Below are 16,634 nucleotides of genomic sequence, written 5' to 3'. Positions count from 1 at the left end.
CTGCCAGACTTCCAGAAAGGGCCAGTGGCCATGAAGCTAGAGCTGGCGTTGAGTCTTTGGGTGCTGCTGTATGCTTATCCGTGCACACTCCAGTGTCCCCCTAAAGTCTCTGGGTACTGCTGTATGCTTATCCGTGCACACTCCAGTGTCCTCCTAAAGCCTCCGGGTGCTCCTCAAATGCTTATCCATGCACACTCCAGTGTCCCCCTAAAGCCTCTGGGTGCACCTCACATGCTTATCTGTGCACACTCCAGTGTCCCCCTGAAGCCTCAGGCTGCATATCCATTCTTTCACACCAGACTCTGCTTTGATTCTTACCACTAAATTAGTTTTGTTTCCTAAGACATTTATCAAAATGTTGGTACCAGCAGCTGTTGAGAACACAGAAGTCCCACTGTGGCAGGTCCTAGGGCCTTGAGTGCATACTGACTGTAGGAGCAGCCCTGATGAGCTAGCTGCGAGCCTGGGTTCAGGGACCATCCTGGGGTCCTGTCAACTTGCCCTGCAATGGCAAATAGTTCTCTGGTGTTCTCATCCAGCTTAAACATTTGTAAGGGAAATTGCTGGAGCTGGTCTTGAACTTGTGATCCTCCTGCCTCAGCTTCCCATGTAGCTGGGATTACAAGCCCATGCCACCTGATGGAGCTAGAAAATTCTATTAACTAAAATGTCCCCTTAAAAAAGGCCCCTGTTGCCGGGCGGTGGTGGCGCACGCCTTTAATCCCAGCACTTGGGAGGCAGAGGCAGGTGGATCTCTGTGAGTTCGAGGCCAGCCTGGGCTACAGAGTGAGTTCTAGGAAAGGCGCCAAAGCTATACAGAGAAACCCTGTCTCGAAAAACCAAAAAAAAAAAAAAAAAAAAAAAAAAAGGTCCCTGTTAAGTTTTCCCTCTGAATTCTTTTGGTCTGGATCCTAGCTCATTACAGTCTACAGAGTTTTAAGAATCATGGCTCTAGGTCAATTTGTCTGCTAGGAGGCTTCCCGGGTGGCCATGGCTGACCTGTGCAATTGCTGTATAGACCTTCCTGTGGCACAGCAAGGCTCTTCTGAGGTTGCACTTAGTATCTCTGAGCTCAGGGAATGAACCTGTGAGGAGAAAGCCAACGCTGCAGACAAACTGGACTTGCACAAAGCAGCCCCAAGGCCTCAGAACAGTGTCAACCATGGCCTGGGGGTCCTCCAACTCCTGGGCAAGGTCATTATTAGATAATTATGGGCCAGCCTGTCAGAGCTTTCCCACTCTAAGGAGAGCATCATCAGGTTTTGTTAGAGACGTATCTGTGTTCCTAAGACAGCAAGTAGCCTGCTTCCTGACTCCCAGGGCTCTGGGGTGTCTACCCATACATGGGTGGCAAAGAGCGATCTGGCTGGCCATTGGCAAATACAAAAGATCCTGATGCTGGCCTTGGTGCAGACTCAAACCATAGGGTTTCGTCAAGGCTGCCCAGAGAGGAGTGGCCAGAGCCTCGGCATGGTGTCAGTGAGTGCAAACCCCTTTAAGAGAAGTAAACTTGGGCTGGGGAGATGGCTCAGAGGTTAAAAGCACTGACTGCTCTTCCAGAGGTCCTGAGTTCAATTCCCAGCAACCACATGGTGGCTCACAACATAACCATCTGTAATGAGATCTGGTGCCCTCTTCTGGACTGCTGTCATCCATGCTGTATACATAATAAATAAATAAATCTTTTAAAAAAAAAAAGAGAGAGAGAGAGAAGTAAACTTGCTGGTGGTGGTGGCACAGACCTTTAGTCCCAGCACTCAGGAGGCAGACAAAGGCAGATCTTTGTGAGTTTGAGGCCAACCTGGTCTACAGAGTGAGTTCCAGGACAGCTAAGGCTACACAGAGAAACCCTGTCTCGAAAAACTAGTTGAATGTGGTGGTATATACCTGTAATCCCAACCTTCAGGAGGGTGAGGCAGGAGAATTGCTGAGAGTTCAAATCCAGCCTGTGCTGCATAGCAAAACCTTGCCTCAAGCAAGCAAGCAAACAAACAAAAATAAAACAACAAGAGCACAGAGGCCAGTTAGGGCAATGTCGTATCAAAGGTTTCTACTGCTGTGAAGAGACACCAAGACCATGACAGCTCTTATAAAGGAAAACATTTAATTAGGGCTGGCTTTCAGTTTCAGAGGTTTAGTCCATTATTGTCATGTCGGGAAAGCATGGCAGCATGCAGGCAGACATGGTGCTGGAGAAGGAGCTGAGAGTTCTACATCCCGATTGGCAGGCAGCAGGAAGAGAACTGGCTTGAGCTTCTGAGACCTGAAAGCCCACCCCCTAGCGACACACTTCCTCCCACAAAGCCACACCTACTCCATTAAGGCTGCACCTCCTAATTGTGCCACTCCCTATGGGCCTATGGGGACCATTTTTATTCCAACCACCACAGGCAAAGAGATAGCTTTGTGGGTAAAATGCTTACTGCACAAGCTGATGACCTGAGTTCAAGCCCCAGGTCCCATATAGACAGCTGGATGTGGCGATCCAGGTCTGTGACCCCAGCACTCCTGTGGTGAGACAGGAGGTGGAGACAAGAGAATCTGCTGGAAGCTCAAATAACACACATAGAGGCAGACATAACAAGAGAGATACAACTTGTGGTGGTATGAAGGAGAACAGCCTCCCTAGGCTCATATGTTTGAATGCTTGGTCCCCATTTGGTGGAACCATTTGGGAAGGATTAGGAGGTGTGGCCTTGTTGGAGAAGATGTGTCACAGTGGGTGGGCTTTGAGGTTTTAAAAGTGCACACCAGGCCCAGTCACTCTCTCTCTGCCTGCAGATCAGGATGTCAGTTCTCAGCTCTGCTCCAGCACCATGCCTGTCTGCCTCCTGCCATGATGTGCGTGGACTCACTCTCTTGAACTGTAAGTGAGCCCCCAATTAAATGCTTTCTTTTATAAGTTGTCTTGGTCATGCTGTTTGTTCACAGCAATAGAACAGTAACTAAGACAGTTTAAAAGGGGGGGGGGGGACTGACTCCCGAAAAGTTGTCCTCTAACCCCGACATGTGTGTTATGGCATGCACACACACACACAAATACACACCAATTAATTAAATATTTAAGATGCCAATGGATATAAAATAAGATGCCGAGTAGCATTGATAGTCCCAGTGCAAATTTAGAGCGTGGCTGCGTATTTATTATCTTATCGAACAGTTTGGAGAGTGTAAAAAGGTATAAAGAATAAAGGAGTCTGGTGGAAGAGGGTCTTAGCTACTTTCTATTGCTGTGATGAAACACCATGGCCAAGGCAACTTATAAAAGAAAACGTTTAATTGGACTTACGGTTCCAGCGGGTTAGAGTCCATGACAGTGGAGTGAAGGAAGGGCAGAGCAGCAGGAACAGCTGGGAGCTCACATTTCCCCAGGTGCAGTCAGCACTCTGGGGGACACTTTGTGATGGCTCACAGGGTTGGAGGTGACATGGAGACCTCGTTGCCTTCCATCATCTCCATAGCTGCTTCCTGATTCAATGCTGTTTATTTTCCTTTGGTGCTGGGTACCCAGCCAAGGAGCCTCACATCACCATATTTCTTAATCTGCTTCCTCCTTCTTTCTTCTTCTGGAAATGCCCAGAACATTACCTGGTCTGGAGAGAAGTGAAATCACCCTCTTACATTACTTAGCTTTGTCTCCCAAAGAGGGTACACTGCTCCTCTGAGGCAGTTAGATCCCAGACACTTACAGGCTGTTCTGTAGACACCACAGTCTCTGGGTGCCACATGCTTGGCACACTCCTTTCTTTGTCTTTTCATGGAGAAAAGAAAAAAAAAAAAAAAAGACAGCTTGGTTGCTTTCTGATCTACCTCCATGCCACCAGCCAGGGGGCAGCACAGTCCTGGGTTTAGAGGATGGGAGGGTCTGTGGGACCTCAGCCACACAACCAGGTCTGTTCTGCCTGGGTTCTGCCCAGGGTGGAAGACAAGCCACGTTGTTCCCATGGAGCTGCCCTTTTGTGCTCCTGTCTCCTGAGCTAGTGTCTCCTGCAAGCACCAAGGCGAGGAGGAGTGGGTGGACCAGGGACTGATGCAGGCACTTCTGGGTTCCTGACCGCACCACAGTGATAACCAGCCTTACAGGCCCGGGCACTTTAGAGGCGTCCCTGCTTGCTTACTACACAGCAGCCAGCTCTGCTCGGCAGTCTCTCTCAAAGCTGCCAGGAGAATGACACAAACACCCTTGGAAACAGTGTGCAGAAAGCAGTCCTGCCTCTGGGGGGAAGGACAGGGCTCTGGGGGAAGAGCAGAAGGGATGTGGGCGACTTCAGATTTCAGGAGGGATGACCCTCTTCAAGGCGAAGGATGTCTCCAGATTGCATGCATAAAGTGTCTTGTATAAATAGTGAGAGAATGTGAGGGACTAGGCGTCAAACTGGTCCTGGTAAGCAGGCAGGCAGGCAGGCAGGCAGACAGACAGACAGACAGACAGACAGGGAAAAGAGGTCCTGATAGATTAATGCTGCTTTCACTTCAACATTTAAGATGGCTGACCTCCTGCGTCTGCCTTTCTAAGACAAAGACTTGATGGTCTCCCCTCAATTCCAGGGATCCAGTCAGTGGGTTATCTCCTCCAACCCTGGGGAACTGTTCAGTGGGTTGTTTACCCCAACCCCAAGGACCTGTTCGATGGGTTGTTTCCCCCCAATTCAAGGGATCCGGTCAGTGCAACAATCTCCCCCTAACCCTGGGAAACTGTTCAGTGGAACTTCAAGTCTCCACAGGAGTCAGTCAGCTTTCCTGCCTTCGTCTGGGTTATCCAGTCGCTTGCCATCCAGTTCCGCCTTCTGGAGAACAGGGACTCACCCCATCCTCAAACACAGAGAAACCCCCAGCCCTCGCCAGCAACCTTGCACACCATCTCTGCTGGGTTTGCTCCTCACCCTGGGAAGTCTGTCTCTTTGCTCATGTGCACGCATGTGCGTGTGCATGTGGGTGTGGGTGTTTGCCCATACTTTCACTAGTATCTGGCTGAGTGCTGAGACCTTGCTTTTCCTGCCTTTTTGGTTTTTGGTTTTTTCCAGACAGGGTTTCTCTTTGTGGCCCTGGCGGTCCTGAGACTCACTCTGTAGACCAAACCAGCCTCAAACCCAGAGACCCGCCTGCCTCTGCCTCCAGAGTGCTGGCATTAGAGGTGTGCACCATCACTGCCAAGCTTTTTCCTGCCTTTTTTATTCTTTACATTGTCAGAGAAAAACAACAGCTTTCCACAACCCCAGAGGATCTCACCCTGACAGCATCAGAAGATGAAGAGGTTGGCAGTGAATCGAGACTGTTCCCGAGAGGTAACACAGAGACAACCAACTGAGAACAGAAAACCAGCCAATTTTAGGGAGTGGGTTGTTAGCAAGGCACAGATGCACCATGAACACTCTGAAAACGGCCTGGGGGGGAAACTGAGGAAAAGTTGGACCCAGGTGCAAGGAACTGTCGTGCTGGAACACAGCCCTGGCTTGTCCCCTGTTTCATACCTGTAAACGCCTAGTCCATGGAGGGAAAAAAAGCCAGCCAACACAAGCTGTCTTAGTTAGGGTTTCTATTGCTGTGGGAAACATTTAATGGTGTGGCTTACAGTTTCAGAGGTTTAGTCCGTTATCATCATGGTGGACATGGCGGCGTGCAGACAGACATGGTGCTGGAGCTGAGAGCTCTACATCTTGATCTGCAGGCAACAGGAAGTGCACTGAAACACTGGATGTGGCTTGAGCATATATGAGACCTCAAAATCCACCTCCACAGTGGCACACTTCCTCCAATAAGGCCATATCTACTCCAACAAAGCCACACCTCCTAATAGTGTCATTTCCCATGAGCTTATGGGGGCCAGTTATATTCAAACTACCACACAAGGTCTACACAAAAACAAACTAAACAAAACAAAATAACAAATTAACTCAGCAATGCGGAGCCAACCAGCCTAATTTAAGGGACAAAGGACTAGGAACAGACATTTCTCTAGAGATAAATAAACCTGCGGTAAATGGCACCATAGAAGGTGTCCAATTCCTCTAAGCATTAAAAAAGGCAAATTAAAATAGCAGTGAAAGACAGTTTTAAAAATTCAGAAAGCAACATGCTGATGAGTGTCTCCTTTGCGGCTCAATCTTGGTTGTCTGTTCGATTGGATCTAGAATCAACTAAGAGCTGTTCCTCTGGGCGGTCTGTGAGAACATTTACTGGAAGCACTCATTATCTGAGGAGAAAGGCCCTCCCCCAGAGTAGGCGGTGGCCCAGGTGTAGGGAGGTGGCAATGTTACAAGATGGTGGCACCTGCCGGGCGGTGGTGGCGCATGCCTTTAATCCCAGCACTCGGGAGGCAGAGCCAGGCGGATCTCTGTGAGTTCGAGGCCAGCCTGGGCTACCAAGTGAGTTCCAGGAAAGGCGCAAAGCTACACAGAGAAACCCTGTCTCAAAAAACCAAAAAAAAAAAAAAAAAAAAAAAAAAAAAGATGGTGGCACCTTCAGGAGATGAAGCCTGTGTCCACCATAACGGCCCCTCTTCAAATCCCCCTCTGGCTTGTCTTACGTTGGGATTAGTCCGTCTTGCACTTACTCTCACAGTGACAGCATCTACTCGGAAGTCCCCGTACAGTGAAATCAATGCTAGGCACGTGACCCTCAAAACTATGAGCTACATAAAACTCTTCATCAAGTGTGCAGCCTCAGGCCCGTGTGGTGAGAGAGAGCCTATCCTGCAGTGACGGAGAGTAGGCTAGCCCATAGAAAGATACTCGCAGACCGATAGACTGCAGCCCTATTCACGGCAGCTAGAGTGGGGACTCTCCCCTGTGTCCTGTGATGTTCTGGATGAGGCCTAAGCAGACAATGTCATCCAACCTAAAGAAGAGAATTCACGCTTCAACATGGGTTTGAGGGACCAGGAGTCAGAAGGATCCCCAGCAGATAGACAAACAGGGAAGAGAGACGCCAAGTAGATGTACGTCTCATGGACACACTTAAAATGTCTGACTTACTGATCCCCCTCCCTCTCCAAGACAAAGATGTGACGAGCCTTCTCTACTTAAAGGAGGCCGATCACAAAAAGCAAAGGATTTTTGGAGCTGGTGGAGATGGGAGATGGGTTACTGTCTCAGGGCGGAGTTTCAGCTTGCAAGAAGAAAGATCTGGAGATGTGTAGTAGGTGCTGACTGGGGCGTAGCAGTGTGAATGCTCTTAGAAACAGAAGCTGATGGTGGGAATATTAGGGGATATATATGTGTAAAAGGTTATGTATAAGTAAGAACGGATGCTTAGGGGCCAACTTTAAGTTATAATGCTGTGTACAGTGAGGACACGACCACTCCGAGGTATGGTTGTGGAGAAGGTTTTTATTGTAAATATGAGGGAGAGCACAGCCAGAGGCATCTGGAAGAGTCCAGAGCAGGCAGAGGAAGTAGTGGACTGAACATGGCCCATAAATGAGCTGGGCCATGGTGGGTGGGGAGGCATGAGAACCAAGAGAGAGAGCCGAGGGTAAAGACGGTGCCTGGCCGAAATGGCAGGGTTGTATCGGAATGAGAGGCTGGGAAAAGGCAAGTCCAGGAGCTGGAGAAGTTTAGGGGAGGGGCTGGGGTGAGAAGAGCTGAGGGGAGCCGCAGGTACTGAGTGAGGCCGGCATGTGCCTTGGTGTGCTAATCGGCACCACAGTTAGCCGTTTGTCCGGAGTTTCTTTTGGACCTGACACGTGCCTAAAGCCACACTGAGAGAGAAGATATCTGCCACGTGTTTCTCACAAATATCTTATCTGTGGATAAGGAGAAAGAATTGGCCACAGCCAATAAGAAACACGGGCCAAAAGGAGTATTAGAGTGGCCCGTGGATATACTGCCTCTACCGGCGTAACATGAACACCCTGTACGCTGCATTCCCCAGAGTCCTCAGGTCCACCTGAAACCTCATGAAGTGAGGCCCACCCTCACTGTCACTGCCGCCACCGCCGCCGGCAGCTTTCTCTGCTCACCCCAGAATGACCCAGCAAGCCCTAGGGCTTTACTAGCTTCCAGATGTTTCCAAATTCCTCCCCCACACCAGCTCCACAGGCCGTGGAGCCCCACTGTGAAGACTGGTGAGAGCTGGTAAGGAAGGCTGTGAAGACTGACGTGACCTCAGAGTGATGAGCAAGGCAGCTTACTAGGGACTCCCTACAGTATGTTCACGGACCCCCCCAACCCCACTCCACCCCATTCCTGCTTTACAGAGCCATAAGTCCATGCAGCAGCCAGACCGGGGAGGGGAGCCACGTGTCTGGGAGCACCCCGAAATCCTCAGCCAACACCGTGGTGAAGACTGTCCAGCCTGGGTGCCCAGGAGCCTGCAGTGGAGGGTCACTGATGACTGCACCCGGCACAGGGACTGCAGATAGAATTGCAGCTGTGACCTTAGGAGAAAGGAGTCACCTGGGTGGGACCTTTCTGTGTCTGAAGGTGGAAGAGATGTGGCAGTCAGGAACCGGGGAGAGAGAGAACACATGAGCAGGCATGCTCTGGGAAGCTGGAAGGAAATGAATTCTGTCCACAGCTGTGAACCGGAAATGCCTTCTGTCCTACAGAGATGAGGCAAGAGCTGGGCCAGCCAAGGAGAGCTTGCCAACTAGCTGAGCTGCTGGGACTTTTCACACAGAACTGTGACATAATCGATGGGTGTCGTTTTAAGTAGCTAAGTTCACAGTTGTTTATCACATCCATTAAAAAAATAATAATAACAGTGAGTGTTGACCGCAGACAAGATGAAGCGGCTTAACGGGAGCTAGCTGTGTTCCATGCCTTGATCATGCATAATGAACAAGAATGTAAAAATTAAGCTTGATATTCTATATTAGTTACTTTTCTATTGCTGTGATAAGACTCCATGACCAGCTGGGTTGTGGTGTATGCCTTTAATCCCAGCACTCAGGAGGCAGAGACAGGCAGATCTCTGAGTTCAAGGCCAGCCTGGTCTACAGAATGAGTTCCAGGACGGACATCCAGGACTACACAGGGAAACCCTGTCTTGAAACCAATCAAATAAACAAAAAAACACCATGACCAAGGCAACTTATATAAATAAGAGTTTATTTTGGCTTAGGGTTTCAGAGGGATAAGAATCCCATCATGATGCGGGGCATGGAGGAAGGGACAGGAAGCTGAGAGCTCACGTCTTGAACCAAAAATATAAAGCAGAGAGAGCAAACTGGAAGTAGGTGAGGCTTCCCACTTCAAAGCCTGTCCCTGGTGATGGGCTTCCTCCAGCAAGGCTGCACCATCCAAACCTCCCCAATCAGTGCCGCCAACTGCAGACCAAGTTGTTCAAATGCCCAGGTCTGTGGGGGACATTTCTCATTTGAACAGCACATACTCTAAAACCCACATAAGGGGCTAGAGGGACAGCAGCTTGGAGTGTTTGCTGCTTGTGGGGGTTTGAATGACATCGTCCCTGTGGTCTTGGGCATTTGAACACTTGGTCCCTAGATGATGGCAGTGTTTGGGAGTGTGGTCTTGCTGGAGGAAGTGTGTCACTGGTAGTGGGTTTTGAGGTTGTATGCCTTTGGTTCAAAACATGAGTCCTCAACTTCCCGTTCCTGCTGCCACACCTTTGCTCGGCCATCTTGGACACTAAACCCTCTGGAACTGTAAGCCTAGATAAACTCATCTTTCTGGGAGTCTCCTTGGTCATGGTGTTTCACCATAGCAACAGAAAAATAACTGATACACTGTTCTTCCAGAGGAACCATCAATTCCCAGCCTCCGTGTTGGGCAGTTCACAACCACCTGCAATGCCCTTCCAGGGGATCTGATGCCCTCTCTTGGCCTCTGCTGATACCAGCATGCACACAGCATACACTCACATGGACGCACATAAATAAAAATAAATCTTTATAAACATCCAACTCAATTAAAAACAGTTAACAGGGAGGTGACCCCGTGGCTAAAATTACTCACCACAAAAGTGGCAGTTAGAGCATCTGTTACCCCAACACTCCAACCAGGAGACGGTAGATGAGGACAGGAGGGTCCCCAGGAGCTGGAAGTTCATTTAGTCTGTCATATATGAAAGCCACACCCAGCATGATGTGGCTCCTATCATCTCAAATAAGGTGGAAAGGCAAATGCCTACACCCAAAGCTATCCTCTGACTTGCACATTCACACCGTGGTATGAACAGGCCCACATTCTCATACACACACACACACACATACACACCAGATAGATAGATAGATAGATAGATAGATAGATAGATAGATAGATAGATAGACAGACAGATAGATATTTTCGAATTTTTCTTTCTTTCTTTTTTTTTCCCCTGGAGCTGAGGACCGAACCCAGGGCCTTGCGCTTGCTAGGCAAGCGCTCTGCCACTGAGCTAAATCCCCAACCCCATATTTTCGAATTTTTAAGTGAAGGCTTGGGAGATGGCTCTGTGGGTAAAGTGCCTACCACATAAGCACGGGGACCTGAGTTCGGATCCCCAGCACACGTCTAAAAAGCCAATTGTGCTGATATGTGAAGCGCCCAGGGGATCCCCAAGGGCTTGTCTACTGGTGAGCTCAAGATTCAGGGAGAGACCCTGCACCCCCCAAAAGGCAGAGAGACTGAAGAAGACAGTGTTGACAGGTTCTAAATGTGCACACACACACACGTGTATATGCACACATGCATGTACATACACATACACACATCTAAGGTGACCTCCAGGTGACATGTTGCCTATGACACATCTTCTTTCCTGTGTCTCCACTAAGGAAATCATGGCGGCTACCTCCCAGGCCCTCTCTAGATCCCCGGGGAGGAGTTTATCCACTAGTTTTTTTAGGCTGGAGCCCCAGCTGCCCAGCACCTCCTTCCCCTGTCCCTATGTCCTGCCTGAAGCGTGAGAGGGAGGCCCCAGGGGAAGCCTGCACCTGAGAGGGGCGCACTGCTCAGCTGTGCACCAGATGTTCTCATGACTCAGGCCAGAGCCTCATGCTCCAGCAGCTCTGGCAGGAAGTAAGGTCAAATTTTGACCTCTGTCTGCTAAATTCTTTGCGCTTTGCTTATTTGTTTTGGATGTGGGGAGTGGGGGGACAGTGCCTGCCACTCCATGCCTGTGAAGCCACAGGGCAGCCTTCAAAAGTTAGTTCTCTCCTTCTACCTCGTGCATCTCAGGGACCAAACACAGGCTCCATCAGTCAGCAACGCCTTTCCCTGCTGAGCCATCTTGCCAATCCCATCTTAATTCTTACGCTTCTTGTGAGCTGATGCATCCCGCCCCTCCAAAAAATGGTGCATCAGAATCCTCAGAAACTGTATTGCTCTGGCCTTTGGGATTGGGTGCATAAGTCTTTGTGGAGTTCCATGCTTGGTGCCACAGTGCTGGGTGGCTTGGACCTGTCATGTGGCCACTTTAAACGGAGCCAGCTTCATTTGCTCGATTCTCAGTTAACAGGGGTAGGTCCTAGTTCAAGCCAGCCCCATTGACCTCGGAAATCAGTTCTGGAGGTTCTTTAGACATTGGTAGATGGGTAACCAAGGAGCAAGATTTTCTCTGTTTCAGAGTTTCTTGGGCTGAACCACAGCATTAGTCACAGCGTGCACTGTGGGTAAATGTTTAGATCTGGGGTGCTCTCTGCAGGCTCGTGCTTGGACTGGTCCCCAGCTGGTGACTATGCCTGAAGGCAGGGCGGCTAACTGGCGGAAGTGGCTCAGTAGGGTTGGCCTTTTGAAAGTCATGGCCAGACCCCTGTGATGCCAGGAACCTCTAGCACACGCCCCTGCTGTGGGGAACTCAGCTACAATGCCCACTCCCCAGTGGACTGAGACCCTCTGAAACTGTGAATGCAAATGGTACTTTTCTCACTCACATAAGCTGTTCCTTTCAGGAATTTTTGTCACAGATCTCTGAAAGGTACTGACACAAACATAACACGTGCAGAAGCTATCTTCAAATTGTTGGTGCCCAGGAAAGTGAAAAAGTTACAGAGAAAAACCATAAACATCACTGAAAGAAAAGAGCGAAAACATATGTAGATGAAAAGATATCTGTGTTCGTGGGTTGGAAGCTTTAACATTGTTCAGATCAGTGGTTCCCGACCTGTGGGTCTCAACCAAGATGTTTACATTATGATTCATAACAGTAGCAAAACTACAGTTATGAAGTAGCAATCAAATCATTTTAAGGCGGAGGTCACCACAACATGAGGAACTGTATTAAAGGGTCGCAGTATTAGGAAGGCTGAGAACCACTGTTTTAGATGCTAATGTTGCCTAAAGAGATGACAGGTTCAGTCAACACCTACCAGAATCCCAACTATTCCGTTGGAAGCTCTGCCTCAACCCCCCTCCTCCCTTTCCAAATCCCTTCCCTTCTCAGAAAACCCCCAGAGCTTCTCAAGACCACGCCTACAGTCCATAGACCTGCCATGATTTCCCCTCTTCCCTGGAGATCACCTGGGAATGCTTTGCTCAGATTAAACCTGGTCTTATTAATTTGGCTTGATTTGGCTTCTTGTATCAGTGGAAAAACCCACTGCCAGGGATTCAAAATACTTATCATCTGGTGCCTAGCCAGCTAGAGTTGAGTCTCTCCCACGACCATGGCCGTGGGAAGCCACTCTCCCTCTTATCCACCCCACCCTCCACCTGACCGGCTTCTAACTCGGTAAGTCACCCATTTTCAAACCAAAAGCCTATAAGGAATCCAGGATCCCTTCCAAATCTTTTGACACCTCCTGGGTCAAAGGCTTTCTGTGTACTCTGCCAGGATGTGGCCACACCCGGGGTTACCCCGCCCCATTTCCAGAAAAGTCAATCTTTGTTCCGTAGGACCTTTGGTTAGAAGATGTTCTAACCAGAGACACCCCCCCACACACCCACTGCTTGACCCCAGGCTATCACAGGGGGACCAGAGACACCCCACACACACACCCACTGCTTGACCCCAGGCTATCACAGGGGGACCAGAGACACCCCACACACATACCCACTGCTTGACCCCAGGCTATCACAGGGGGAGGGCGCCTCACCATAGTCTTCGGTCTCTGGCACAGGCTTGGAAGTAGGCAATGCCAAGTCTAAATCTGATCTCCAATCACTATAAAATTTATCCAAATTGGGGCTGTCTCACATCATACATACACCCTCACCCAGAATATCGGGGCTTTGCACTTCTGCCCCCCCCCCCCCCCCCCGTTCTCTACCTGCATCTCTGCATCCTCCCCCCCCCCCCCCCCCCCCCCCCGCAACTCTCTGCTTCTGCCTAAGTCTCTTTCCAAGTCCTCCACTTGTTGCATGAATCCTGATTGGTCTTATAATAAAAACCCGGAGCCAGACATTGGGGTAAATGTTGAAAGATCAGAGGAAACAAGCCACTACAGAAACTTCTCACCACTACTGAATCCTCAGGCCAAAAGGGAGGTGAGATCTTGTCTCCACGAATCCTCAGACTGAATGCCCCTGAGTCCTCAGCTGAACCTTCCTAGTGCTGAGATTAAAGGCATGTGACTCCCAAATACTGGTAGCAAAGGCATGAGATCTCAAGTGCTGGGATTAAAGGTGTGTGCCACCACTGCCTGGCTCTGTTCCTCTTTTAGACTGGATCAATCTCATGTAGACCAGGGTGGCCTTGAACTCACAGAGATCCATCCAGATCCAGAAGGATCTCCTCCTTTGCCTCCCAGTGCTAGAATTAAAGGTGTGTGCCACCACTGCCTGACTTCTATGGCTAACTCTGGCTGGCTCTGCCCTCTGATCTTGAGGCAAACTTTGTTAAGAGTACAAACAAAATATCACTACATCCACTTGCTGTTCTGGCACGCTCATCCGGGCTTTCTTTCAGCCTTGGGCAGCCTGTGCTGCTACTGTTTTTCAGTCCCGTGTCCGTGTCCCGTCCATGGTCCCTCCCCCCACCCCCCACCCCCCACTCCCCACAATTGCATGCAGTGCCCTCTTCTCAGGGCTCAGGGCACGAGGCCCTACTGATTGCAAGCCTGCAGCAACCCACCCACCTTGGACCCTGCTGCATGTGAGCTGGGCATCATGACTGGCGATGCCCGGCTGCCCTCGGTGGGCTGCCCCAACCTGATAGGAACCACATTATGGCCAAGAAGCACTTTTTATTCCTATGTTTTTTTACATGCTACTCTACGCTGTAAACTCTTATTTCAGGATTTTTTAAGCTGATCGTCTGACATGGTTTCCCACGGTAAGTTTTGTTTCTCTTTCTGTTAAAAAAAAAATTCCCGGGTTGGAGAGATGGCTCAGAGGTTAAGAGCACTGGCTACTCTTCCAGAGGTTCTAAGTTCAATTCCCAGCAACCACATGGTGGCTCACAACCATCTATAATGAGATCTGGTGCCCTCTTCTAGCCTCCAGACATACATGCAGGCAGAACACTGTATACATAATAAATAAATTAATTAAAAAAAAATTCCCATCTAGTTTGTGTGCATGGATGGAAGGTGACCACTATGTGCTTGTTTCTGACTGGTCTTGGATGCCTGAGTGTACGTATTCCGTGTGTCAGCCGTTGCTATTAACAAAAAGTTAATTTAAACCTTGTAACTCCAAATTGGAACTGCTCTGAGAAACAAGACATGGTCTGCCACCACCTTAATTAAGTACAACACGTGGACAGCCACCATTTTGACTAAGGATGGAGAAGAGGGAGGTCATATGACCTCACTGGCATCTTAAATAAAGGTGACCATGTGGAGTGGGTCCACCAAGAGACAACAGGTCTCCAAAATATTTTAGATTAGGATGGATTTATATATGATAATTCCTGTCCTGCCCTAAAAACAATGTTTATGAAAGATAGGATTTAAAACAATGCTGGTTTATTGAAATATCAAAGCTGCACCTCCATACATCCATGAACAGGGATGTATCTTGCTGGCAGCCAGATTTTGTAATGTAAGAGTAATCCCCTTGGCATTGATTTTAAATTGTTACACTATTAAAACTGGGGTTTGCCTTTCAGAGATATTAAACTGCTCATACCTAGCAGATTATGATCCACTGATCCTCAAATGCTTCAGAGATCTGAGAATATGGCATTAATAAAAAAAAGCTTCATATGATAGAGACATTAAGCTCCTGGCAGCACCCCTCCTCCAAGGAAGATGGATGGCCGCAGAAGAACTTCCACCTGGAGCTTGCTTTAAATGTAGCAAAGCCAGCCACGGAGTGGAAAGCTGCCTTGCACCTTGACTGCTAAGACCGTGTCCAGACTGTGGACAAGCAGGACACTGGGGAATTGATTGCCCTGCTTGCCAAGACAAGGTAGACTGGTCTCCCTCAATTCCTACTCCACAGGAAAGTCTGACAGATCTTCTGGGCCTGGCAGCTGAAGACTTATGCTGCCTTGGCACCTCTGCCCCCAAAGACTACGGAGAAACCTGAGGTAGCTGCCTAGGTAGCTGGAAAACTTCTGCTTCCTCAGATGAAATTTATCCTTCTCAGATCTGATGGTGTTTGATGACTAGGGTACTGATAGATTTGCTGGTTTAATAGCTCTCCTCCAACCCCCAAGACTACAACCACCTTGGTAGCTCATCAGTTCATTAGTTAAGTTTCCTGTTAAAAATATAGACAGGTTTGAAATGCCAACTCCTCCCCCTCTGAAACAGGTTAGCATTAAAGAGAGTATGGAAGCCTGCAGGCGTGTTCAACTCTGTTCCTCCTCCCCTGCTCCTCAGCCTCCCTCCCTCCCCCTCCTTCACTCACTCAACCTCTTTCATTCAGTAAATTTCCTCTGGTTGTCTTCTAAGAATAGACTCAAAGGTACATTTCATCAGGCTAAAACTAGGCCCTAGGAAAAATGTTTTAACTCAAAGCCATAGCCTTTGCTATGACACCAAGGTGTAAATCTGTTCCAGATGTTTTACAGGCACCTGCAGGTTCCTGGGGAAAGAGTTCTGCTACTGTATCAAGGCGTCTGGTGGAAACTAGTATCAGTCTCTAGAGCCCTCTTTGACCCCACTCATCTTCGAGCCTGTATTTTATAGGCCCACTCCTGCCAAATGTGTGCCAGGGCCAATCCACAGGGGGCCCTCCAGATACACCAGCCCCTATGTCAGCTCTGAGGACACCAACTGGGCAAAGTAGATTGACTTCACCCACATGCCCACTCATAAAAAGCTCTGTTATCTCTTAACTCTTATTGACACCTTTACAGGACCGATGGAGGCACTCCTCACTTCCAGGGAGACAGCAGATATGATGGCTCAGGTACTCCTGGAGCACAACATCCCTCGATTTGGCATGCCATTCCCCCAAGCTCCTGGGACATCAATGCTGGTACTATCTCTCCAGGCTCAAGTGGGCACCTATCCAGGATAGATGGCCTGTCCAACGACTGGGACCCTCCACCCTCTGGTTTTCCAAATTGTCCCAATGAAGGGCCCGTCTGCTCTTCTGCCATGCTCATTCATCTTTGTCAGTACAACCAGGGCACAGCTCATTCCATTCTCACTGGCCATCTCCGCTCTCCCCATGGCCGGTTCTGTTCATAGGGCCGGTGTTAATATTCTATTTTTTCTCCTAGTAGCTCACCTTCTCTGCTTCCTCAAGAAACAGATTCCTGAGGTCATGGCAGTTAACCGAATGCTTCTTCACCCATACCTCCTGCTGAACACAAGCCTACTGACTCCCGACTCCCCCTCCCCATGTCATCCCTTGCCA

This window comes from Peromyscus californicus, unplaced genomic scaffold, assembly GCF_007827085.1.
Source record: "Peromyscus californicus insignis strain IS unplaced genomic scaffold, ASM782708v3 Scaffold_20__1_contigs__length_68692818, whole genome shotgun sequence".
NCBI lineage: Eukaryota > Metazoa > Chordata > Mammalia > Rodentia > Cricetidae > Peromyscus > Peromyscus californicus.
Note: the sequence above shows the minus strand (reverse complement) of the source record.